Genomic DNA, 14,012 nt, shown 5'->3' with positions numbered 1-14,012 from the left:
ATTTACAGATCTTGTTGTGTCGGGTTACATAATGTCCATCTGCCATGAGGATCTGGCATGCTGATATTAGGTGGTTTACACCCTCAACAGCTGTATGACAGAATCGGTATCGATCATTTTGTTAAATTCCTGCCATTTGTTAGAAGTCCCAGATCTTGTGCTCCAACTATAATTCTTTCTCTATCGAAACCAAGTTCTCCATTTTTAAGCCACTGTATAGACGCTTCTTTGTCTATGTAATGCTTTTCGAGTTCTTCTTGGAATCGGCCAGCCATTTTGTGCTGGTTCTATCTGTTCATTTGATGTTTTTGTTCTGTTTTGCTGTATTTTGCTCTCCTCTATGAATAAACATGCATTTCTGACCACACTCTGAGCAGCTGAATGGCTTTTTACTTGTATGAATCATCATATGCCTTTTCAGGCTGCTCTTAAACCTAAATGTTTTATCACAGTTAGAGCAGCTAAATGGTTCCTCTCCTGTGTGAGTCATTTTCAGATTGCTCTTAAACCTAATTTTTTTACCAGTCAGAGCAGCTAAATGGTTTCTCTCCTGTGTGAATCAACATGTTTCTTGAGATCACCACTAAACTGACTTTTTTTTACTACACACGGGGCAGCTAAATGGTTTTCGCCTGTATGAGTCATCATGTGTTTCTTAAGATCATTCTTGCACCTGCATTTTTTACCACACTCCGAGCAGGGAACTGGTTTTTCACCTGTATGAATCATCATGTGTAGTCTAAGATTGCTCTTATGCATACATTTTTTAACCACACTCAGAACAGCTAAATGGTTTCTCTCCTGTATGAATCATACGAGGTCTGTCCAAAAAGTATCGGACCTTTTTATTTTTTGCAAAAACCATATGGATTTGAATCACGTGTGATTGCATCAGCCAAGCTTGAACCTTCGTGCGCATGCGTGAGTTTTTTCACGCCTGTCGGGTGCGTCATTCGCCTGTGAGCAGGCTTTGTGTGAGCACTGGTCCACCCCTCTCGTCGGATTTTTATTGCGAATAAATGTCTGAATGATTTGGAGCTTTGCTGCATCAATTTTTTTCCAGAAACTGTGAGAGACCTCCAGGTGGACACCGTTCGGAAAATTAATATGGCTTTCAGGGACGATTTTGTGGGGATTAAACAGATTAAGGAGTGTTAGTGCCGCTTTAAGGATGGCCCACAACTGCTGAGAGCGCGCCGCGCTCCCAGCGCCGATCAACAGGCTCACACCCCGCTGAAACAACCAGATCATTTCCAACGTGAAGGCTTTGTTGATCCGGGACGTCGTCTGACTTTCACAAAAAGGCAGAAGGCGTGGACATCAGCACTTTTTCGGCACATTCCACTGTTACAGGAGTTTTTTTCATGGAAAGAAAAGTGGAGGGACGCGCCACGGAGCAGTTCATTACGCGGCACAAAACCACCTCCATGTTGGTCTCACAGGACGGCTTTCAGACGGCTGTCGGTGGGTTTTCAGTCGTGTGACTAACCGAGAAATTGTGGATGAGCCTGGACATGCCAGAACATGTCCTGTGAGGCTTCATCACGGCGTTGCTTTGCGCCATGCGGCTCCACCGCGATGCGCGGAATTCCTCCGCACGTCTGTCTCAATGTGCCGAAAAAGTGCTGATGTCCACGTCTTCCGCAATTCCTGTGCTAGTCAGAGGACGTCCTGGATAAAACACAGTGTCCAGTTTGGAAATGAACAGCACATTCCACTGTTACAGGAGTTTTTGTCAAGAAAGAGGAGTGGAGGAATTCCGCGCATCGCGGTGGAGCCGCATGGCGCAAAGCAACACTGTGATGAAGCCTCACAGGACATGTTGGGGCATGTCCAGCTCATGCACAATTTCTCGGTTAGTCACATGACTGAAAACCCACCGACAGCCGTCTGAAATCCACCTGAAAGCTGTCCTGTGAGACCAACACGGAGGTGGTTTTGTGCCACGTAATGAACTGCTCCGTGGCATGTCCCTCCGCTTTTCTTTCCATGAAAAAAACTCCTGTAACAGTGGAATGTGCCGAAAAAGTGCTGATGTCCACGCCTTCTGCCTTTTTGTGAAAGTCAGACGACGTCCCGGATCAACAAAGCCTTCACGTTGGAAATGATCTGGTTGTTTCAGCGGGGTGTCAGCCTGTCGAGCGGCGCTCGGAGCGCGGCGCACTCTCAGCAGTTGTGGGCTGTCCTTAAAGCGGCAGTAACACTCCTTAATCTGTGTAATCCCCACAAAATCGTCCCTGAAAGCCATATTAATTTTCCGAACAGTGTCCACCTGGAGATCTCTCACAGTTTCTGGAAAGAAATTGATGCAGCAAAGCTCCAAATCGTTCAGACATTTATTCGCAATAAAAATCCGACGAGAGGGGTGGACCAGTGGGGTCCTGGCATATATTACTGTTGCCTTCAAGTCCACGTTCATGTTCGGAAGAGTCTGAAGATGTGTCATCGGTATGTGATTGTACATGACCATCTTGATCAACACTTTTGTCTGGATGTGTTCCTCCACAGTCCTCTTCATCAACTTCTGTGTTCATTTCTTCAATTGAGCTTGTGTTTGGAGGCTCTGTCTCTCCGTTACCCTCAGTTAGGCCTCGATGAAGGTCTGATGACTGTGGGTTCCCTCCACCACTTTCATGCGTTATATCGAGTATAAATGGAAACTTGGTGAAATCTTACAACTATTGAAACTGTTCTCCCTCCTCATTGTTACAGAATTCCTCCCATTTCTTTTTAATTTGTGGTGCTTTTGGCTCTTCTAGTTCTACTTTTGGGACCACCTCCTGCTGCTCGGAGTGAATCTCTTCTTTAGTCACCAACAGCTGACAAGGAGCTGTATGATTAGACACAGACAGATGTGTTTGCCAAATTCCATTTGATTTAACACTCATAACATCAGCTTGAATTACTACTATTCCACTCATTTGATTTTAAAATGCTGTTGTTTTTTACTACCAGTGAAGGTTCTTTATTTTATATTGAGTGTTATCTATCTACAATATCTAGCTACTTATTTATTTGTTGTAGGACAAGTGTTTATATCATCCAGCTCTAAGTAGAACAGATTTCAGTGTAATTTTCAATCAGCCAAGGGGGTGACATTTTCCCTTCAGCCATTTAACATGAACATTTTATGACAAATCAATGATTTCTGGCATTTGAATTCATATTAACACCCAATCACAAGACTATTTGACTGCAGACCTGTGGGAAGATGGAAGTGGAAAAATGTCCAAGGACTTCCTTGGCCTCAGCACTCCATCATACTTAACTGCCAGCAGAGGGCTTTGAACACGTGCTTTTTACAAAGATATTACAGACATTAAAGCAATTATAATGGCACTTGTCCAAATAATGTACATGTATTTAGGCCAAAAACTTGATTTAAGCTAAGAGGAAGAAACTACACTCAACAAAAATATAAACGCAACACTTTTGGTTTTGCTCCCATTTTGTATGAGATGAACTCAAAGATCTAAAACTTTTTCCACATACACAATATCACCATTTCCCTCAAATATTGTTCACAAACCAGTCTAAATCTGTGATAGTGAGCACTTCTCCTTTGCTGAGATAATCCATCCCACCTCACAGGTGTGCCATATCAAGATGATTAGACACCATGATTAGTGCACAGGTGTGCCTTAGACTGCCCACAATAAAAGGCCACTCTGAAAGGTGCTGTTTTATCACACAGCACAATGCCACAGATGTCACAAGATTTGAGGGAGCGTGCAATTGGCATGCTGACAGCAGGAATGTCAACCAGAGCTGTTGCTCGTGTATTGAATGTTCATTTCTCTACCATAAGCCGTCTCCAAAGGCGTTTCAGAGAATTTGGCAGTACATCCAACCAGCCTCACAACCACAGACCACGTGTAACCACACCAGCCCAGGACCTCCACATCCAGCATGTTCACCTCCAAGATCATCTGAGACCAGCCACTCAGACAGCTGCTGGAACAATCGGTTTGCATAACCAAAGAATTTCTGCACAAACTGTCAGAAACCATCTCAGGGAAGCTCATCTGCATGCTCGTCGTCCTCATCGGGGTCTCGACCTGACTCCAGTTCGTCGTCGTAACCGACTTGAGTGGGCAAATGCTCACATTCGCTGGCGTTTGGCACATTGGAGAGGTGTTCTCTTCACGGATGATGCAAAGGAGATGTGTTGCACTGCATGAGGCAAATGGTGGTCACACCAGATACTGACTGGTATCCCCCCCCCAATAAAACAAAACTGCACCTTTCAGAGTGGCCTTTTAGTGGGGGCAGTCTAAGGCACACCTGTGCACTAATCATGGTGTCTAATCAGCATCTTGGTATGGCACACCTGTGAGGTGGGATGGATTATCTCAGCAAAGGAGAAGTGCTCACTATCACAGATTTCGACTGGTTTGTGAACAATATTTGAGAGAAATGGTGATATTGTGTATGTGGAAAAAGTTTTAGATCTTTGAGTTCATCTCATACAAAATGGGAGCAAAACCAAAAGTGTTGCGTTTATATTTTTGTTGAGTATAGTTCAGACTATCAATGTTCAAACATGCCAGTACAATTATGTTCCATCCTAGCAACTGCCTTTTATATGTAGTTTAGTTTTCATTTTCACAACTGCATCATGGACTTATAAGTCTATATATGTTGTTTTATGACAAAATAAATTGAGAATTATAACATTGATGTGGCCCTGCGACAGACAAACTCTAGGTCCAGGCAGACAACTTTGATCACAGCCTGGATTGACTACAAGAAAGCTGACTCAATCAATCAATCAATCAATTTTTTTTATATAGCGCCAAATCACAACAAACAGTTGCCCCAAGGCGCTTTATATTGTAAGGCAAGGCCATACAATAATTATGTAAAACCCCAACGGTCAAAACGACCCCCTGTGAGCAAGCACTTGGCTACAGTGGGAAGGAAAAACTCCCTTTTAACAGGAAGAAACCTCCAGCAGAACCAGGCTCAGGGAGGGGCAGTCTTCTGCTGGGACTGGTTGGGGCTGAGGGAGAGAACCAGGAAAAAGACATGCTGTGGAGGGGAGCAGAGATCGATCACTAATGATTAAATGCAGAGTGGTGCATACAGAGCAAAAAGAAAAAGAAACAGTGCATCATGGGAACCCCCCAGCAGTCTACGTCTATAGCAGCATAACTAAGGGATGGTTCAGGGTCACCTGATCCAGCCCTAACTATAAGCTTTAGCAAAAAGGAAAGTTTTAAGCCTAATCTTAAAAGTAGAGAGGGTGTCTGTCTCCCTGATCTGAATTGGGAGCTGGTTCCACAGGAGAGGAGCCTGAAAGCTGAAGGCTCTGCCTCCCATTCTACTCTTACAAACCCTAGGAACTACAAGTAAGCCTGCAGTCTGAGAGCGAAGCGCTCTATTGGGGTAATATGGTACTACGAGGTCCCTAAGATAAGATGGGACCTGATTATTCAAAACCTTATAAGTAAGAAGAAGAATTTTAAATTCTATTCTAGAATTAACAGGAAGCCAATGAAGAGAGGCCAATATGGGTGAGATATGCTCTCTCCTTCTAGTCCCCGTCAGTACTCTAGCTGCAGCATTTTGAATTAACTGAAGGCTTTTTAGGGAACTTTTAGGACAACCTGATAATAATGAATTACAATAGTCCAGCCTAGAGGAAATAAATGCATGAATTAGTTTTTCAGCATCACTCTGAGACAAGACCTTTCTGATTTTAGAGATATTGCGTAAATGCAAAAAAGCAGTCCTACATATTTGTTTAATATGCACTTTGAATGACATATCCTGATCAAAAATGACTCCAAGATTTCTCACAGTATTACTAGAGGTCAGGGTAATGCCATCCAGAGTAAGGATCTGGTTAGACACCATGTTTCTAAGATTTGTGGGGCCAAGTACAATAACTTCAGTTTTATCTGAGTTTAAAAGCAGGAAATTAGAGGTCATCCATGTCTTTATGTCTGTAAGACAATCCTGCAGTTTAGCTAATTGGTGTGTGTCCTCTGGCTTCATGGATAGATAAAGCTGGGTATCATCTGCGTAACAATGAAAATTTAAGCAATACCGTCTAATAATACTGCCTAAGGGAAGCATGTATAAAGTGAATAAAATTGGTCCTAGCACAGAACCTTGTGGAACTCCATAATTAACTTTAGTCTGTGAAGAAGATTCCCCATTTACATGAACAAATTGTAATCTATTAGACAAATATGATTCAAACCACCGCAGCGCAGTGCCTTTAATACCTATGGCATGCTCTAATCTCTGTAATAAAATTTTATGGTCAACAGTATCAAAAGCAGCACTGAGATCTAACAGAACAAGCACAGAGATGAGTCCACTGTCCGAGGCCATAAGAAGATCATTTGTAACCTTCACTAATGCTGTTTCTGTACTATGATGAATTCTAAAACCTGACTGAAACTCTTCAAATAGACCATTCCTCTGCAGATGATCAGTTAGCTGTTTTACAACTACCCTTTCAAGAATTTTTGAGAGAAAAGGAAGGTTGGAGATTGGCCTATAATTAGCTAAGATAGCTGGGTCAAGTGATGGCTTTTTAAGTAATGGTTTAATTACTGCCACCTTAAAAGCCTGTGGTACATAGCCAACTAACAAAGATAGATTGATCATATTTAAGATCGAAGCATTAAATAATGGTAGGGCTTCCTTGAGCAGCCTGGTAGGAATGGGGTCTAATAAACATGTTGATGGTTTGGATGAAGTAACTAATGAGAATAACTCAGACAGAACAATCGGAGAGAAAGAGTCTAACCAAATACCGGCATCACTGAAAGCAGCCAAAGATAACGATACGTCTTTGGGATGGTTATGAGTAATTTTTTTCTCTAATAGTTAAAATTTTGTTAGCAAAGAAAGTCATGAAGTCATTACTAGTTAAAGTTAATGGAATACTCAGCTCAATAGAGCTCTGACTCTTTGTCAGCCTGGCTACAGTGCTGAAAAGAAACCTGGGGTTGTTCTTATTTTCTTCAATTAGTGATGAGTAGAAAGATGTCCTAGCTTTACGAAGGGCTTTTTTATAGAGCAACAGACTCTTTTTCCAGGCTAAGTGAAGATCTTCTAAATTAGTGAGACGCCATTTCCTCTCCAACTTACGGGTTATCTGCTTTAAGCTACGAGTTTGTGAGTTATACCACGGAGTCAGACACTTCTGATTTAAAGCTCTCTTTTTCAGAGGAGCTACAGCATCCAAAGTTGTCTTCAATGAGGATGTAAAACTATTGACGAGATACTCTATCTCCCTTACAGAGTTTAGGTAGCTACTCTGCACTGTGTTGGTATATGGCATTAGAGAACATAAAGAAGGAATCATATCCTTAAACCTAGTTACAGCGCTTTCTGAAAGACTTCTAGTGTAATGAAACTTATTCCCCACTGCTGGGTAGTCCATCAGAGTAAATGTAAATGTTATTAAGAAATGATCAGACAGAAGGGAGTTATCAGGGAATACTGTTAAGTCTTCTATTTCCATACCATAAGTCAGAACAAGATCTAAGATATGATTAAAGTGGTGGGTGGACTCATTTACTTTTTGAGCAAAGCCAATAGAGTCTAATAATAGATTAAATGCAGTGTTGAGGCTGTCATTCTCAGCATCTGTGTGGATGTTAAAATCGCCCACTATAATTATCTTATCTGAGCTAAGCACTAAGTCAGACAAAAGGTCTGAAAATTCACAGAGAAACTCACAGTAACGACCAGGTGGACGATAGATAATAACAAATAAAACTGGTTTTTGGGACTTCCAATTTGGATGGACAAGACTAAGAGACAAGCTTTCAAATGAATTAAAGCTCTGTCTGGGTTTTGGACTCAATGCCATACACATGGATACTGGAGTGCTTTGCACTATACAAGGTTAACAGTGCATTGATAACCTTGGCATGGGAGCAATATTTGAATTGGGCTGAATCTCAACCTTGCGGACTTTGACTCAGGTTTTGGGTAGTCAGACTTCTACAGTGAGTCACTGGAGACTCAGAGTTTAGTGACTGCAGCAGTGGTTGTGACATGGGTACATTCAAGAAACAGGGAGAAGTTGCATGTTTATGGTGGACTGGAACAGAAAATACAAATCAAAGATAGGCTCAAGTCTGCCATGCCCCTCTTGGCAAACTGTAGCTGAAATTTCACTTTTTTTTCCTCTTTATTCATTTTTTTTTCCATTTATAATACATTCAAACAAAAATAAAACACAGTACAAACAGAGGATGTCACACTTCCATCATTTCCATTCCAAAAAAGTAGTTCTATAGAATAATTGATAAACAGTTGCCATGTAAAGGAAAATGTTTCTGTTTTATCTTTCAGCAAGTATTTTATTTTGTCTGATCATCGGTGTCCCAGAATGTCTTTTATTAGAGCCGAGTGGGAGGGGGTGTTTTTTTTGTTGTTTGTTTGTTTCCAGTGCAAAGAATCAGTCTCTGTGTCATCAGCAATCTTCCATTCCAGCTTATTAATTAATCAAAAACCCAGACAGAGCTTTAATTCATTTGAAAGCTTGACTCTTAGTCTTGTCCATCCAAATTGGAAGTCCCAAAAAACCAGTTTTATTTGTTGTTATCTATCGTCCTCCTGGTCGTTACTGTGAGTTTCTCTGTGAATTTTCAGACCTTTTGTCTGACTTAGTGCTTAGCTCAGATAAGATAATTATAGTGGGCGATTTTAACATCCACACAGATGCTGAGAATGACAGCCTCAACACTGCATTTAATCTATTATTAGACTCAATTGGCTTTGCTCAAAATGTAAATGAGTCCACCCACCACTTTAATCATATCTTAGATCTTGTTCTGACTTATGGTATGGAAATTGAAGACTTAACAGTATTCCCTGAAAACTCCCTTCTGTCTGATCATTTCTTAATAACATTTACATTTACTCTGATGGACTACCCAGCAGTGGGGAATAAGTTTCATTACACTAGAAGTCTTTCAGAAAGCGCTGTAACTAGGTTTAAGGATATGATTCCTTCTTTATGTTCTCTAATGCCATATACCAACACAGTGCAGAGTAGCTACCTAAACTCTGTGAGTGAGATAGAGTATCTCGTCAATAGTTTTACATCCTCATTGAAGACAACTTTGGATGCTGTAGCTCCTCTGAAAAAGAGAGCTTTAAATCAGAAGTGTCTGACTCCGTGGTATAACTCACAAACTCGCAGCTTAAAGCAGATAACCCGTAAGTTGGAGAGGAAATGGCGTCTCACTAATTTAGAAGATCTTCACTTAGCCTGGAAAAAGAATCTGTTGCTCTATAAAAAAAAGCCCTCCTTAAAGCTAGGACATCTTACTACTCATCACTAATTGAAGAAAATAAGAACAACCCCAGGTTTCTTTTCAGCACTGTAGCCAGGCTGACAAAGAGTCAGAGCTCTATTGAGCTGAGTATTCCTTTAACTTTAACTAGTAATGACTTCATGACTTTCTTTGCTAATAAAATTTTAACTATTAGAGAAAAAATTACTCATAACCATCCCAAAGACGTATCGTTATCTTTGGCTGCTTTCAGTGATGCCGGTATTTGGTTAGACTCTTTCTCTCAGATTGTTCTGTCTGAGTTATTTTCATTAGTTACTTCATCCAAACCATCAACATGTCTATTGGACCCCATTCCTACCAGGCTGCTCAAGGAAGCCCTACCATTATTAATGCTTCGATCTTAAATATGATCAATCTATCTTTATTAGTTGGCTATGTACCACAGGCTTTTAAGGTGGCAGTAATTAAACCATTACTTAAAAAGCCATCACTTGACCCAGCTATATTAGCTAATTATAGGCCAATCTCCAACCTTCCTTTTCTCTCAAAAAGTCTTGAAAGGGTAGTTGTCAAACAGCTAACTGATCATCTGCAGAGGAATGGTCTATTTGAAGAGTTTCAGTCAGGTTTTAGAATTCATCATAGTACAGAAACAGCATTAGTGAAGGTTACAAATGATCTTCTTATGGCCTCAGACAGTGGACTCATCTCTGTGCTTGTTCTGTTAGACCTCAGTGCTGCTTTTGATACTGTTGACCATAAAATTTTATTACAGAGATTAGAGCATGCCATAGGTATTAAAGGCACTGCGCTGCGGTGGTTTGAATCATATTTATCTAATAGATTACAATTTGTTCATGTAAATGGGGAATCTTCTTCACAGACTAAAGTTAATTATGGAGTTCCACAAGGTTCTGTGCTAGGACCAATTTTATTCACTTTATACATGCTTCCCTTAGGCAGTATTATTAGACGGCATTGCTTAAATTTTCATTGTTACGCAGATGATACCCAGCTTTATCTATCCATGAAGCCAGAGGACACACACCAATTAGCTAAACTGCAGGATTGTCTTACAGACATAAGGACATGGATGACCTCTAATTTCTTGCTTTTAAACTCAGATAAAACTGAAGTTATTGTACTTGGCCCCACAAATCTTAGAAACATGGTGTCTAACCAGATCCTTACTCTGGATGGCATTACCCTGACCTCTAGTAATACTGTGAGAAATCTTGGAGTCATTTTTGATCAGGATATGTCATTCAAAGCGCATATTAAACAAATATGTAAGACTGCTTTTTTGCATTTACGCAATATCTCTAAAATTAGAAAGGTCTTGTCTCAGAGTGATGCTGAAAAACTAATTCATGCATTTATTTCCTCAAGGCTGGACTATTGTAATTCATTATTATCAGGTTGTCCTAAAAGTTCCCTGAAAAGCCTTCAGGTACTGACGGGGACTAGAAGGAGAGAGCATATCTCACCCATATTGGCCTCTCTTCATTGGCTTCCTGTTAATTCTAGAATAGAATTTAAAATTCTTCTTCTTACTTATAAGGTTTTGAATAATCAGGTCCCTTCTTATCTTAGGGACCTCATAGTATCATATCACCCCAATAGAGCGCTTCGCTCTCAGACTGCAGGCTTACTTGTAGTTCCTAGGGTTTGTAAGAGTAGAATGGGAGGCAGAGCCTTCAGCTTTCAGGCTCCTCTCCTGTGGAACCAGCTCCCAATTCGGATCAGGGAGACAGACACCCTCTCTACTTTTAAGATTAGGCTTAAAACTTTCCTTTTTGCTAAAGCTTATAGTTAGGGCTGGATCAGGTGACCCTGAACCATCCCTTAGTTATGCTGCTATAGACTTAGACTGCTGGGGGGTTCCCATAATGCACTGAGTGTTTCTTTCCCTTTTTTGCTCTGTATGCACCACTCTGCATTTAATCATTAGTGATTGATCTGTGCTCCCCTCGACAGCATGTCTTTTTCCTGGTTCTCTCCCTCAGCCCCAACCAATCCCAGCAGAAGACTGCCCCTCCCTGAGCCTGGTTCTGCTGGAGGTTTCTTCCTGTTAAAAGGGAGTTTTTCCTTCCCACTGTCGCCAAGTGCTTGCTCACAGGGGGTCGTTTTGACCTTTGGGGTTTTTACGTAATTATTGTATGGCCTTGCCTTACAATATAAAGCGCCTTGGGCAACTGTTTGTTGTGATTTGGCGCTATATAAATAAAATTGAATTGAATTTAATTGAATCAGGGTGACAAACTAATTGTATTATCCTGAGGTTTTGAGACCTGCTCTGTCACCGGTCTCACGCCAAATAGAGTCCAGAATGGGTCTGGTTTAAGTTCTTTTTTTTTTTCAGGATTTTTGAAAGGGTCTGAAATAAATCCTTCCAGTATGTTGTGATGTGGAGACAGTTCCAAAACATATGTGCCAGTGAGGCCAGTTGCTGTGCACATCTGTCACAAGAGGGATCCACTGTAGGAAACATTCTTGATAGTCTCAGTTTGGACAAATGTAATCTGTGTAAAATCTTGAATTGTAAAAGTCCATGTCTGATGCAAGCAGAAATGGTATGGACGTAACTCTGAGCTTTTATCCATTGATTGTCGGTGATGTTTACTTCCAGGTCCTCTGGCCAGGTCCTTTTCAGATTCAATGTAGACGTTGAGTCCCCCTGTGATAACATGTTGTGGATCCTTGATATTAGTCCTTTTTTAAATGGTCAGCCACCCAACTCTCCTCCATAGCAGAGCTGGGGGGCTGGTTGGGGGAGGATGGGAATCGGCTTTTAACACAGCTACGTATGTGAAGGAACTTAATAAAGTCTTTGCTCTCTAACTTAAATTTGTTTTGTAATTGTTAAATATGGGGAAAGTTCACATTTTTAAGAAAAGCCTTCCCTGTTCCACTCCACCATGAAGCTTTGTAGTTGGTGACGCAACAGACAAAAGTTTCATAGTGCAGTTTCTCCAACCACAGACACAGAAGCCTACCTTCAGAGTTGTCATTTGTTTAGGTGGCTTCCCTCGCTTGTCTCCTTTTTATAGTCCAGGCAGAGCATGCACAATTTTACTGGAATTGCTCAGTTAGTGATAAAAGCATGAAACTTGGCACAATGATACTTCAGGGTGTACTGATTATTTATTTTCAGATGTGGAGGAATTTCAGAACGTGTCCTCCTTAGCAATCGTTGCCAGGCCGCTGATGTGCCTACTGATAAGCATCATTAGCTTTTAGAAAAAGTTTGATATTTTTATTTGGGCCATGAAACAACAACAAATATGAATACACATACCTTTTGAACTACATTACACTTACAGGACCAGTTTGTATTCCTACAGTAGATGTCTAGCAACCAGTTCACCATGGCAACCAGTTAATTAAGAGCTTTTCAAATAGACATTACACAAGCTTTTTGGGTGAAGCATGTAAACCATAGTGGTTGTCACAATTTGTCAATTTATATTAAAATAGTGTTGTGCACAATAAATCATACAATTTGCTGGTTGCTAGGCAACAAGATCACCTTAGTAGTCTTTGACCATGTTATTAATAGCAACCCTTGTAACAGATGTCTACTGATGAAAAGTCTTTAGATTTTAGATGGCAGTGTTACCTGGCAACCATATTTACCTAACAACCACCTATAGCATGTCAATTGTCACAATATAATATATGATATGATACATTATTTGGAAAATTATCAAACTTTAATAATGTAAGTCATAATTAAGTCATAATGTTTGAGAAAATCTGTTGCCTAGCAACTGTTGCTAAGGATGGCACTTGCCTCCACATCTGAAAACTATTAGTACTCTCTGAAGTATCATTATGCTGTGTTTCATGCTTTTATCACTAACTGAGCAATTCTAGCACTCTCCGCCTGGGCTATTACATAATCACTGTTTTTGAGAGCTGCCTACTTGACACAGATTTACCACACAGTATCATACTGTTTATATTTCTTAATAATTGATGTAAATTAAGTCCAAGACATAGTCACTGATTTGGAAATGTCCATATGTCCATCTCTTTGTTTAACAAAGACTGACTGTAAAAGTGATGATTTGACTCAACAATATTCCTTATGTTTATTTTTTAATCTAATTTCTTATGGCCTGTGGAAATGTTTCTGTGGCATGGGTTGTATTGCATTTGGCATTTCAATTACTGTTATAGCTCCTGTGAGCATCACAGGAGCACAAAGGCCTTTCCAATTAGGGGACAGCGATGACAGGAGTTTCCTTCTTTGTCCGCATATCCAAAAGATGTCAGCTAAGGGTACCGTTCCCTTAGCTAAATTTGGAGTAGATACCCATGAAGCATGGGTGAGATTCAGTCCAATTACAGACCCCCCTGTGGCCGGTACTATTTGTTCACACTGTATGCCTGCTGCTGGCAGGGTGTGACAGACGGTAATGTTCCATGCTGTTTTGGCCGATTTGTATTCTTGCTGCTTTTGCATACACTGTATGTGGTGTTTTGGCTGGGTCGTCCCTACCTGCCAATCGCTTATGTATTGTGTATTTAGCTATACAGAATGGGTGTATCATCCCTTTCTCTATTTTAATCATAGGTGGAACGGTTCCTTCTGTACTTAGAGGCACTGGACAAAGTTTACTGTTGGCAGCATATTTTTCATCACCTACTGCCATTTTCATAACACATTGTGTATAGCATTCTGCTTGGTCTGAGTTATGTTGGGGACTCCTATAACAGTTGTTGATATCAGGTAGG

Source organism: Thalassophryne amazonica, chromosome 21 (genome assembly GCF_902500255.1).
Source record: "Thalassophryne amazonica chromosome 21, fThaAma1.1, whole genome shotgun sequence".
In the NCBI taxonomy this organism is placed as follows: domain Eukaryota; kingdom Metazoa; phylum Chordata; class Actinopteri; order Batrachoidiformes; family Batrachoididae; genus Thalassophryne; species Thalassophryne amazonica.
Note: the sequence above shows the minus strand (reverse complement) of the source record.